The sequence below is a fragment of the Pteropus alecto genome, unplaced genomic scaffold (genome assembly GCF_000325575.1).
Source record: "Pteropus alecto unplaced genomic scaffold, ASM32557v1 scaffold14, whole genome shotgun sequence".
Taxonomy (NCBI): Eukaryota; Metazoa; Chordata; class Mammalia; order Chiroptera; family Pteropodidae; genus Pteropus; species Pteropus alecto.
The window spans coordinates 3,121,214-3,134,538 of record NW_006436810.1 but is presented as its reverse complement, the minus strand read 5'-3'; positions in this window follow the sequence as shown (position 1 = coordinate 3,134,538).

The following is a 13,325-nucleotide window of genomic DNA, read 5'->3' as shown; positions in this document are numbered from 1 at the left end:
AAGAATTGGAAATCTATTAAATTTATCACTATTAACTTTGTAGCATTCCTTACATAGTAAAAACACAAACTCATTCTCTCTCTCTCACACACACACACACACACAAACATAGATGCACACATATTTGAGAAATGAAAGATGAAAATAAAGTAGAATTCCTGTATTGTTTGCTTGTTTTAATTATTCACTGATATCAGTTTTAGAGATGACTGTTTTACATTCCAGAATTCTAGTAATTGAGTGCTATCTACCTGCCCAACTTTGCCTCTCACGATTGCTAACTGTATTTAATCAATGACAATTTCTAAAGAGATTTATTAGCTTGTTATTCTCTGTATACGTCCTGTATTTTCTCACCTTTTAACAAAATAAAGTCAAATTTTCGACTCAATTAAAAACAGGTGAAAACGCACTTCCTACTCTGTCTTCACCTAGATTTTTGCTATGCATAATTTAGAAGATTTGCTTTGGCATTTTTCAACAACATGAGGTTATCTGCAGCATTCCCCCCCCCCGCCCCGCCCCCCCACACCAAATTGTTCTTGTTATTTTCTATTTATTTGTTAAAGTCCAAATTAAATATACAACTAGGATAAACATATTTTTAAATAAAAAGGCATTGTGAATGAGTTATTTTAATTCATTCTTTCCAACAACATGAGTCCAGGTATAAAACACCAGGGTGGCAAGAACTTTGTTAAATAATGAAATTCCAACTCACTGTTCTGCAACTTGTCTCATCGAGTTCAAGGTGGTTCTACGCTATAGTACAATCAGGATAACCACCAGCAACAATTAATCTCTTCATCTCTGTCCTGGGTGCAGGTCAACCTCCAGTTTCAAGGGCTAAATATTATAGCAAGATATGACATTTCCTGTATTTTTGTTTCTAGGGTATATATATATATTTTATTCTAAAATGTATTTATGATGGTTTATAATGATGTATGATTTTTATTCTAACATGCATTTATAATGGTTCATAATAAAGTATAAAGTATCAAGATAAGATAAATAGAAAAGAAAGTAAAAAAGAAAAAAGAAAGGATAAAAGAAGAGATGGGAAGATAAAAAAGGAAAGAAAGGAAGAAAGGACAGAAGAAAGAACAATTGAGTAAATGAGGAAAAATTGGTAGAAAAGTCAGATGAAGTCAGAGATAGAGTGAAAGTATAGAACAAACCACTTATGACATAGAAAATCAACTTCTTTGTAACTCAGCAACTTGGGGCAGAAAGGGTCACCACCCATGTATAAGGGTGCTATTCAAAGATTATTATTGTTCCTTAACGAATGACTCTATTTGGGGGCAATGATTACACCGAATTAAAGGCACTATTCAGGTTTCACAACTCACCTGGCTCCCTGTGCCAAGTTGCTGCTCATCACAGAGAAGAGATATCTGGGGTCACAGCACAGCAAACAACTTGAGAAATAAAACTTGGATTTGGTGCCAACACTTGCAAATTTTCTTAAGGGTTCCTGCTAATTTGTAGCAGATGGCAAAACAAGTGTGAAAGTGTGAAATGACACATGCTAGAGGGAAGGGTGGAAGCTGGGAGAGAGGAAGTGAAAAATGATTCTATTTTAAGAGGATGCTTAATTTCATTACAATCAACTGTTAGCCTTTTCCTTACATTACTATTTACTGAAACACTATAATTTCCTAAATAAGCATGTGTCTGAGTTTCACCCATAAATCCTTGTGGAAGCAAGCAGACCATAAGATTCACTCTAACAAAGGCTTCTTAGTTGGCTAAAGGAGCATCCTAGCAGAACAAAAACTTGTAAAGCAATGTGCATTCAAAATAGTGTGCTGTCAGCCCAATCCTGGATTAGGCCAAGTAAATCGTGATCAAGTAGTAGGAGATGGAAGGAGAAAGGGAGGGGAGAGGGACAGAAAAGAGAATCAATGATTCTTTCACAACATGCTTGAAATTCTTCCTCAGCCCTTTGATCTATGAAGGGAGGCAGAGCTAAATGACTGTCTATTGGGTAAGTCCAGCACTTGTCTTTGGCGGTAGACAGTTTGGGTTTAACTCTGGTCATCAACACATGGGATGACTTTGGATACATCACTTATCTCCTGTAATTTTTTTTTGTTTCTTCATATCTAATATTATAAAAATATTATAAATATTTACCTTTATATGGTTGCCTAGCTAAGATCACTTTATAAAACACTTAGTATAGTGTATGACAAAAAATATGCAAAAAATCTTAAGTATTATCATTATTAATATTTGGAACATGGACTTGTAGATTTGGAATAGCCTTTCGAGGATTATTCTTATATTTATAGATGAGAGAACTTAGGTTCAGGGATGTTTCCCAACTTTCTCAAAGTCTACCAAATAGAAAGATGGTCTTTTGTTCCATAGTCCAAGGCCCTTTTTATATGACAAAAGAGAACAGTTTGCTCTGAAGTTCATGAAGAATAAAGAATTTAGAGCGTTGCCTTACGGGTGGTGCCTGAATTTCTAAACTTGCTCCAAAAGGTTCTGTAAATGTGATTAGAAATTGATTTCATTTTCTTAATGTCATATTCACTGTATTACTTGATTATATGAGGAACACAGAACAGGCATCAAATAACCACCCCCCCCCCCACCAAATTTCTTTAACTCCCACTGGGCACATATCAATAAAATTGTTTTCATCTAGTCATTTTTTCTAATAGCTCATGTATTCTAATTAAAATTTTTGGAGAACAATTGGGAAAAGTTCATGTATGTCAGTTACTGATGGTAATTATTTTCTGTGCTTCTGTTAGTTTTTTCAATTTCTTATTCAAGTGATACTTTCACATAAAGTTCAGTCATCTCATCTTTCAGAAAGGCAAACCAACATAATTTCAATACCCACCTCAGCTTTTCTTCCTGAAAGAAGAAATCAGATACTCATTTCTTATGTTAGCATGTACATGTGTACAATTTTACCATTCATATTGAACTATACGATTGATAGCGGGGTTCCTGAGTCACTTTTATTGAATCTAATGTGGCTTTCTTGAATAATGTTAAATAGTTAAATATATTCCCTAGTTGAGATTCTGATAAATAGAATTCAGATTTTAATAGACTTAAAATTCAGATTTCTTATTCCAAAGCTTACTCAACAGATGTGCAAGAGAGTGTTATGTTTCAAAGCCATTGTAAAAAAACAAAAAACAAAAAGCAAAAAAAAACAAACAAAAATAGAGCACACTGTAAAGTTGTTGCAGTTATTATTTTTCTCCTGAAATAGCCACTAGCATCACAGTCACTGCATGTCAGAGTAGAAGAGATGTCAGACTTCATCTGGCCCATTAATTTTATTCCACTAATGTTAAAAATAGGGCCCAGAGAGATGAAAATCATACATTTTATAGGGCAGAGAGAGAGAGAGGGAAAGAAAGAGGAAGAGGAGGGAAGGAAGGAAGGAAAGAAGAATATAGAATAGGTTAAAATTTGATTCAGCCTTCTCAAAAATTTATTCTCCATTTTATTTTATAATATGTATGTAATTAAATTACTAACCAGGCAAGCTAAAAGTCACATGAACCACTCAGAAATGAACAGTTGTTTGCTTTACAGGAGTTTTATGCTAAAAAATAACAAGACACTTCTCATATTAAAATAGAAATGCTGAGAGTCATTAATGGGACTGCACAGGCATAAAGATAAAAATGCTCCCCCAAACAAGCTGAAAGGCTGTTTAGATTTTCTTGCTCAACTGAAAAAAAGTATACAATAAGACAAAACAAAAAATGAGTGCCAAAGCTAGAAGTCTCATAAAATATCCTATGACTTAAGCCCTGACATTAATGAATGTGAGGCTGCTGCTTTAAGACTACCAGTGGCTTGTTATTTCCAAGATGAAGACCAACAAAATATAGTAAGGGCAAGTCTGTTCTTGATTAGAATCTGTATTTGAAAAATTCTGAACAAGCACAGTAAGTGGATAATGTGAGGTGTATATTTTACTTGCTTTTTATTGCAGTATAAGCTCTGACAATTTACTCTTATATCTTGAAATTACTATCATTTTTCTTCTGATACAAATCTGAAAAGTTAATTGTCGGGCAACCATTTTAACATTTTTCATAGAATACTTTTGAAATGAGGTGAATGTACACAACTTAGTAGTTAATTGATGAGAAAAAGGTATGTTTCTCTTACAAATAGCTTTCCCTTTAGTGTCGACATGTAGGGCAACCAAAACTGGCTGAGATTCAAAAAGGTGCTAAGAGTTCACAGACATACACCTCTAAGGGCTGCCAGCTGCAAAAACACATTCTCAATGAAAGCTGCTCATCTCTAGGAATTCTCTTTTTTCTTTAAATATAACAGCACATCATTACAAATCAGGTGTTAAGAAAAAGCATTCTAAAAAAACCCCACAAATGTATGAATTTTATAATTGAGGTATACAGAAACATGCTAAGATTAGTTATTTAAAGACAAGACGCTCCTGAGAAAAATGATATTTAATAAACTACATGCTCCTTTATCAGGCTTTTTTTCGAAATCTGTCATGAATCTCAAGAAGCAAAATAATTTTCTCCTCAGCTTACTTTCTCCATTTTTTTTTTATTATGGTAAAATATGCATAACATAAAATTAACCTTCTTGGCCATTTTAAAAGCCACCTTATTAAAATATGATCACTATGTAAAAAGCTATACATATTTAATGTATACAACTACTCATTGAGTTTAGGGATAAGTAAAACAACCAGAAAAACCACAAACATATCCATCACTTCCCAAAGTTTTCTCCCACTCTATTATTATTATTATTATTATTATTATTATTATTAATTATTATTATTATTTTATGGGAGGGAGTGCATGTGGTAAAAAGATTTAATATAAGAACTACCCTTCTAGCAAATTTTAAGTACACAATGCCATTTTTAAGTGAACAGTTAAGTGATATCGAGTACATTCATATTGTGTAACCATGCCCACCATCCGTCTCCAAAATGTGTCTCATTTTGCAAAAGCGAAACCCTATAGCCTCTCCGTTCTCCCTACCCTGAGCCCTGCAACCACTATTCTACCTTCTGTCTCTGTAATTTTGACTACTCTAAATACTTCATTTAAATTAAATAATACAGTATTTGTCTTTTTGTGACTGACTTATTTCACTTAGTTTAATGTCCTCTAGTTTCATCTGTATTTCAGAATTTTCTTCCCTTTTAATGCTGAATAATATTTCATTGTATGTATTTACCACATTTTGCTTATCCATTCATCTGCCCATGGACTCTTGGGTTGCTTCCATGTTTTAGCTACTGTGAATAAGGATATGAACATGAATGTACAAATATCTCTTCAAGACATTGCTCTCAATATTTTTGGTTACATACCCAGAAGTGGAATTGTTAGATTATATAGTAAATCTATTTTTAATTTTTTGAGAAACTGTCATGCTGTTTTTCAGTGGATTCCAATTTCTCCACATCCTTGCTAACACTTGTTATTTTGTTTCTTTGATGGTAGCCATCTCAATGGATGTGAGGTGATATCTCATTGTGGTTTTGATTTGCATTTCCCTAATGATTAGTCATGCTGAACATCTTTAATGTACTTTTTAGACATTTGCATATCTTCTTTGGAGACATATATATAAAATCCGTTGCCCACTTTTGAATATGGTTGTTTTGTTGTTGAGTTTTAGGAGCACTCTCTATATACTAGATATTAATTCCTTATCAGATATATAATTTGCAAATCTTTTCCCCCATTGTGTAGGTTACATTTACTCTACTGATATTAGCTTTTGATGCACAAATTTAAAAAATCTCATGAAGTCCAATTTTGCTTTTTTCAATTTTGTTACCTGTGCTTTTTGGTATCATATCCAAGAAATCATTACCAAATCCATTGTCGAAGAGCTTTTGTACTTTATTTTCTTCTAGGAGTTTTAGACCTTCATTTATATCTTTGAGCCATTTTGAATTCAGTTTTGTATATAGTATGAGGTAAGGGTTTACCTTCATTCTTTTGTATGTGGATATCCAGTTTTCCCAGCACCATTTGTTGAAAAGACTGCCCTTTCCATATTTAATGGTTTCAATACTCCTGTAAAAAATCATTTGACTGTGTATCTGAAGGGTTATTTCTAGGGTCTTTAATTTATTCCATTGATATATATGTCTATCTTTATGCCAGTATCACCATGTTTTGGTTACCATAGCTTGCAGTAAGTTTTGAAATCAGAAAGTGTGAGTACTCCAAAATTGTTCTTTTTCGAGATTGTTTTGGCTATTTGAAGTTCCTTATTATTCCATATAAATTTTAGTATGGATTTTCAAAATTTCTTCAAAAAATGTCATTGGGGCTTTGATAGAGGTTGCAGTGAATTTGATTGTTTTGGGTAGTATTTACATTTTAACAATTTTAATTCTTCCAGTCCATGAAAATAGATGTCTTTACATTTATTTATTTCTTTAATTTCTTTCAAGAATTCTTTATAGTTTTCACTGTACAAGTCTTTTCCCTCTTTGGTTAATTCTTAAGTATCTTAGGTGAATTTTGCCAAGCACGTAAAAAATAACTTAAACCAATTTTTCTCAAACTTTTCCAAAAATTTAAAGTATGAGAACATTTCCTAACACATTCTATGTGTTCAATGTTGCCTTGATACCAGAGCAAGACAAAGACACTACAAGAAAATAAAACTATAGACTAATATCCTTAAAAACATTGACGCAAAATCTTCAAGAAAACTGAATTCAGCAGTATAATAAAAGTATTACATACCATGACCAGGTGAGATTTATTTCTAGAATTCAAGAATGGTTCAACATATGAAAATTGATCAATGTGATAAACCATACTGACAGAATAAAGAAAAAACAGATGCATGATTCTCTCAATTGATGCTGAACAAGTATTTGACAGATTCAATACCCTTTCACACACACACACACACACACACACACACAGTAGGAATAAAAGAGACTACCTCAATATAATAGGGTCTATGTATAAAAAAAAAACATAGTAAGTATCATATTCAGTGACAACAGAATGAAAGATTTCTCTTTAAGATCAGGAACAGTGCAAGGATATCCACCCCTGCCACTTCTATTCAACATAGCATTGAAATTCTAGCCCGAGCAATTAGACAAGAAAAGGAAATTTTAAAATCCAAATTGTAAAGGAAGATATGAAATAATCTCTGCTCACAGATAATATGATCTTATATGTAGAAAACCTTAAAGATTCCACACACATACACATACACACACACACACACACACACACACACACACACATCTGTTAGAACTAATAAGTGAATTCAGCAAAGTAGCAGGATACAGAGTTAATGTACAATCAGTTGTACAAACAATGAACAGTCTCTAAAGGAAATTAAGAAAATGTCTCCTTGGCTTCTTAAGAATATACATCAAAATATGTTTGGAGGCAAATAGAGGAAATACCATTAATAGCAATAATATGCATTAGAAAATTTGAATTTTCATTAAAAATATAACTTTCATAATAATCTTTTAATTCATTTTGCCTTTTTATTAAATTACAAATAAATTGGAAAATAAATAGAATAATTTAAGTTTAGATATATTAGGATTTATCTACAGTTTAAGGATTCATTTTATGGTTAGGAAAGTGAAAGTGACTTTCCCAAGTTTTCAAAGCTAGGTCTTTATTCATATTCTATGCTACCTACTTCTATCCCTATAAAATTCATATACACAATTACATGTAAATGTAATTAAAGAATAATAAAAAGAGAACTCTATTAGGCATAAACAATTTTTCTCCTTAGCTCTCCCTCTCAGTATCTCTCTGGTAATGGACAAATCATTGCTGTCTCTGGCTTGATTTTCCTCATTGGGACAACAAATATAAATAGGACTTTATTAATGTCATCTGGCCTGCACAGGTTGCCACAGTGGTTTTCCAGCTGTTCTCTACAGCTGAAAAGAGGGTCCAACAGATTACTTCAGGGACTAAAATTTGAAGACTTGAGACTTGAATGTGAGTAGGTTTGTAGTATAATTTGCTATGCAGGTGGAGCTTGGATCTGTCCTTTCTATTTCACATACATTTTATACAGAGGCTAAGCTTATGTCTGTGTTATAAATTGATACCTGATTATAAGATCCTCTTGAAGTCAGGATTCTGCCAGTAATGTTGATTATTAAGATGATTAAAAGGACTGGTGCTTTGAAAAGAGGCTTAAAAATATAAAAGATATTAATATTATAATTTAATCAGTATTACTTCAATAATTATTTAATTCCAAAATTAAAAGTGTTTCTTAATGAAATGAATTGAATCACAAAACTGCCACCTGTAAGACATGTATTAGCTGAATCAGAGTTGTACATAAGCAAAGCAGCAGCTTGTCTTTTTTTTATAAAATATTTTTGACAAGTGAGGGGGACAGACTTCATAAGCTTTCTACTCTAGGGCTTCCTATCTTAGGCTTTTAGCTATCAAAATTAAAAATAATAAGACTTTCATAACTATGCTTTGTTAATGTTTTAAGGGAGAGAGAGTCTTTGAGTTTCTAAGATTTCTTTTATTCCCAAGATCAGCTCTGGGAGCAGATAGAAACTCATAAAACTACCGATGAGCTGAAACGTGTGTGTATGTGTGTGTATGTATGTACGTATAGGTGTGTGTTTATAGAAACACACACATATATATAGGTAGAGATATTTCAAATTAGTTTCTCTCACCATGTGCTTCATAGCCTTTAAAATCTGCTGCAACATAAGAAGGAAATTGTCTCAGTCAGTTCATGCTGCTGGAACAATTTACCATAGACTGGGTGGCTTAAAAGCAAACATTTATTTCCAGAAGCTGAAAGTCCAAGATCAGGGTGCAGGCGTGGTCTCTTTCTTAGTGAGTGACCTCTTCCTGTTTTATAAATGGCTTTCTTGCTGTGTCCTCATATGGTGGAAAGAGAGCGAGCTAGCTCTGTGACTTCTTTTCATAGAGGCACTAATTCCATTCATGAAGGATCTACCCATCATGACCTAATTACCTCCCCAAAAGCCCCACTTCCAAATACCATCTCAATGAGATTAAGGTTTCAACAGATAAATTTTATGGAAAGCACCAACATTCAGTCCACTGAAGGAATAAACCGGCCGATATTTGGTAATGGTTTTCTAAACCATGAGCTGGTTTAGAATAAGGAGATTAGAGAAAGTTCACCTTAGCAATTGTGGATTTAATATTTGCAATTCCATCTATTTCCTTAAAACTCAGAAAGTCCCTAATGTGTAATAATCTGTTAGACTGCTGATTTTTTATCATCTTCTATTGGGAGTGGAGGGAGAGATGGGTGGGGTCGCTCATGAAGTATGGCAATGAGTCATTTATTAATGAGTGAACCAAACTGACTATACAACAGCCTCATCTCTACTTGGTTCATTATTCTGTGGTTTTTCCCACAGAAATGATGGATGTTTGTCTCTGAGAAAGTAATGGTTTTGTGACAATAATATATCCTCAGGAATCATTAAGTACATGCATTGAGATTTTGTGAGTAGAAAATTATCGAAAAGTTATTATAGTACAGCACTAGAAATAGCTCCAGAAATTAAAAAATAAGGGGACTATTTAAGTAAATATATAGTATGTCTAAACAGTGAAATGTTCTGTAAAAAAAATGATGCTATAGAAAATTATTTAATGGCATGGGAGGTTAGTCATTAATTATACTGTTAAGTGACAACAGAACCACAATCTGAATAACGAGAGAGAGTTAAACATAGAACAGACAAGAAAACCTAGATATGCACCAAAATCTCTCATAAGGGCAAATTCTCCAAAATATACTTAGAATAGAAATTAATTTGCATAATAGTTCCTTCTGTTTTTAGCCTCCAGCTTGTCTGTTTCCACTTCTGAAACGGAAAACTAAAGCCTTTTTTGAAGAAAGCAGTTAGAGTGATGTATTTAAAATGAGATTTGGGTGTTAACACTTTCCAAAACTTTCAATGGCATCCCATTACATTGATGATAAATCCCAAACTCTTTAATATGGCCTGAAAAGTGCTGCACGAAATGGCCCTGCCTCTGTCTGCTATCTAATTTCATGATGCTCTCCCTGGAGCTCATCAGCTCCTGTCACAAGAACACTCTTCCAAGCTTTTCTCCTTTTCAGGGTCTCTAAATGTGCTGTCATTTTCCTCGAAATATTCTCCAGGTGCTCATTCTTCAGGTCCCAGCTTAAATGCCATCTCCTCAAATACACTCACAATCTTAAGTAAAGTAAGCCATGCTGTAGCCTGTTTCACTTTCTATAATAATACCTTTATCAGTTTTATTTTATTTTTCTATCTGGCCCTTTACAAAAAAAAGTATTAGACAGTAAGTTCCATGAAAGTCATAATCATGTCTGTTTTACTCATTATACATAGAGTGGCTGATATGATACATAGTAAGTGCTAAAAATAATTGTTACTTAAATGCATGAACAAAAGTCATCTTTTTTGACTGTAATCTCCATCATAGTCAGAAAGATGGATATAGTTTAAGTCTTTATTCAGATTTTAATTTTTTGGTATATAATATACTTTATTAAATTAAAAGCTTGGACAAAATTAGTTCCATTTATTTGTACAGTTTTTACTTTATCAAAAAGATGATTTTAAATATTGAGATTTTCATGTTATTCAATGAGCTTATCAAAATCTTAGGCAAATGCTCATCACACTATTCTCATGTGACAGGGGTAGCTATAGCAGATAGATAAACAATCTAACTTCTCGGTTCACACAAGTAAAGCAATAAAATTACCTTTTTTTAGTAAAATTAAACATTTTCTGTTAAATAAATACACCTCATCATTATCTGCTTTAATTAAAGATGCTAGATTAATAATCTTGAACAGGAGCTATCATTGTGATCTACAGCATTCCTGAAAAAGAACAGAATTGCTAAGGTTCTCTCTTTTGTAGTTGTTCTTGAATTTAAAACAACACACACAGACACACGCACTCTGTTTTTCAGAATATTTTGAACATGAACCATTTACTAAAGTGTGTCATCAACTCACTCTCACTTAAAATAGATTTTTAAATTAAATTTGGTTCAAGAGATATTATCTTTTGTGAAACATTAATTATTTTTAGAGAGAGATAGGGAAACTCAAGATTTCAGAGTGCTTCAGATGAATTACAATGAGTGGATGCCTTCTATTCCAGCATATGCAACTCCAAATCCCATACAAGAAACCCTCAAAATGTCTATTAAGAAAAAATTTTGACATGTTATCTCTTCACTGTAAGTATTTCAGAAAAGGTCAGAACCTGTCTGGAAAACAATGAACAGTGAAGTGAAGTGGTTTTGCCCAGAGAGCTGCACAGTCTAAGAAGTTACTTTTATTAGACTATATTTAAGCCTTCAGTGATAAGATAAAGTTATGTAATATAGCATAAAGTTCTTTTTTTAAGTTTTAAATATCATGCATACATTTTCTTGTTATATTTTCAGAGATGAGGGTTTATATGTATGTACTCAATTTTGAGTACTAATAAAAGAAATACGTGGACATACACATATATATTTATATACCCTCACAGCCCTTTACGAATATGCAATTTACTACAAGTATAAATGTGTAGGCCACAACTGTGGCTCTGGCCTAGTGAGGAAATAATTATTGCTGATAGAAACTTTTTCTTGCACTATAGTAAAAATTTAGATAAACAGACTTTCAATTACACACTGTTATGAAATGATTAAAAGAAATCAGTGGTGAAAATGGTGAGTCTGTGAAGGACTCCAACAAGGCCATATTGTCCCTGATTTTTTAGGGCATGGAATGAGAAAGGAGAAAAATTCAAGTCAATGGGGTAGGTTAGACCAAGCTCTATTACGAGTGGCTGTAGTTCAGTGGAGTTTGGTTCCATTCCATTAATAGACAACACTATTAAAGCCAAAATGGTCTTAGGCTTTGGTTATACAGAGATGAGTCTCCTGCACTGGACTGAAGGGGTTCTAGTCTCACAGAGGGACATAAATATTTAAAGAATAATTATAGTGCAGTGAACCATTTTATGAGATAAAGTTAGACTCTGGAATTTGTCTGGAAAGATGAATTAGAGATTGAGGCATAAACTTAGAATGAAGAAGTAAGTTATCAACAACAGAAGATAAAAAGTATGTTCTCATGGGTTTCTCTGGATAAAGTTATTTATATAAAATTCTTAAGGGAACAAAAAATATTAGTTGAGGGGATAGCAAGAATGTACATTCTTGGTAAAGAAATGCTTTACATACTTGGTAAAGAAATGCTTCTACTTTCTCATCATTCATCCCAAGCAAGAGAGAAAGTTAGAGAAGAAGGACAGTTGCTAGTTCATTTCAGTGATTCCAAGAATGACAGAGAAAAAAACAAAGTTTTTAACATGATATTCACATGCCTTTCCTGTTCTTTGGACTTCTTCACTAGTAAGGAAATTTTAACATCCAGAAAAACAAATTCTATTCTCTCCTAGTTAACTATCATGGTCATGGAGCTCACAAAGCTGTCACACATAGTTCTCACTGACACCTTCAAGACTTGGTGTTGGTTTACCAATGCCAGTAAGCCAACATCTGACTCAGTTACTTTAGAGTTGGTGCCATTTAAGACAATAAATGAACTATGGCTTGTATACAAGGAATTAGCTCTAAAATATAGATTTCAGATCTAAAATTCCCAGATTGACATAACAAATAGATAAATCATCAATGTGCAGAGATTTCCAGCACTTATATTCTTCATGCATTTTATTTCCGCTCTCTAACTTTCTTTCTCTAGTAAAAAAGGGGATAAATTGATCAAAAGAGATATTAAAGTAAATGAGGGTAAATGGATAATCAGATTAATTTGATGGGGAGCACAAGAAAAGAGAAAGAAACTAGTACTCCTTTCTCATTCCACTTGGAAGAAATCATAAATGAGGATTTGGTAGTGGACCAGTTTATTTGTGGACTAGACAAAAAGAAAAAGAGAAAAAAAGAAAAGTAATGGAAGGCTCTAGAAAACCATCATTCTCATTACCATCCATTTCTCATGGCAAATATAAAATATCTTTTCTTCTTGCTCCAATTTTCCTGATCACTATGAAATACAGATTATTACAGTTATAGAAAAACACAAAATTTAGATAAAATTTGGGGATGATATAGCAATCAAAAAATTCTTTGTAAAATTTTCTCTTTCTTAGTAAAACTTGAAATAGAGTGTACCTTGAAATATTAAAAACATATCCTAACACTGCATGTCAGAACAGACTCCATATTTCCAAATTATCCTGAGACGGGAAAAGAAATAGACTATCCAATTAATCATCAATGGCTTAATTTTTT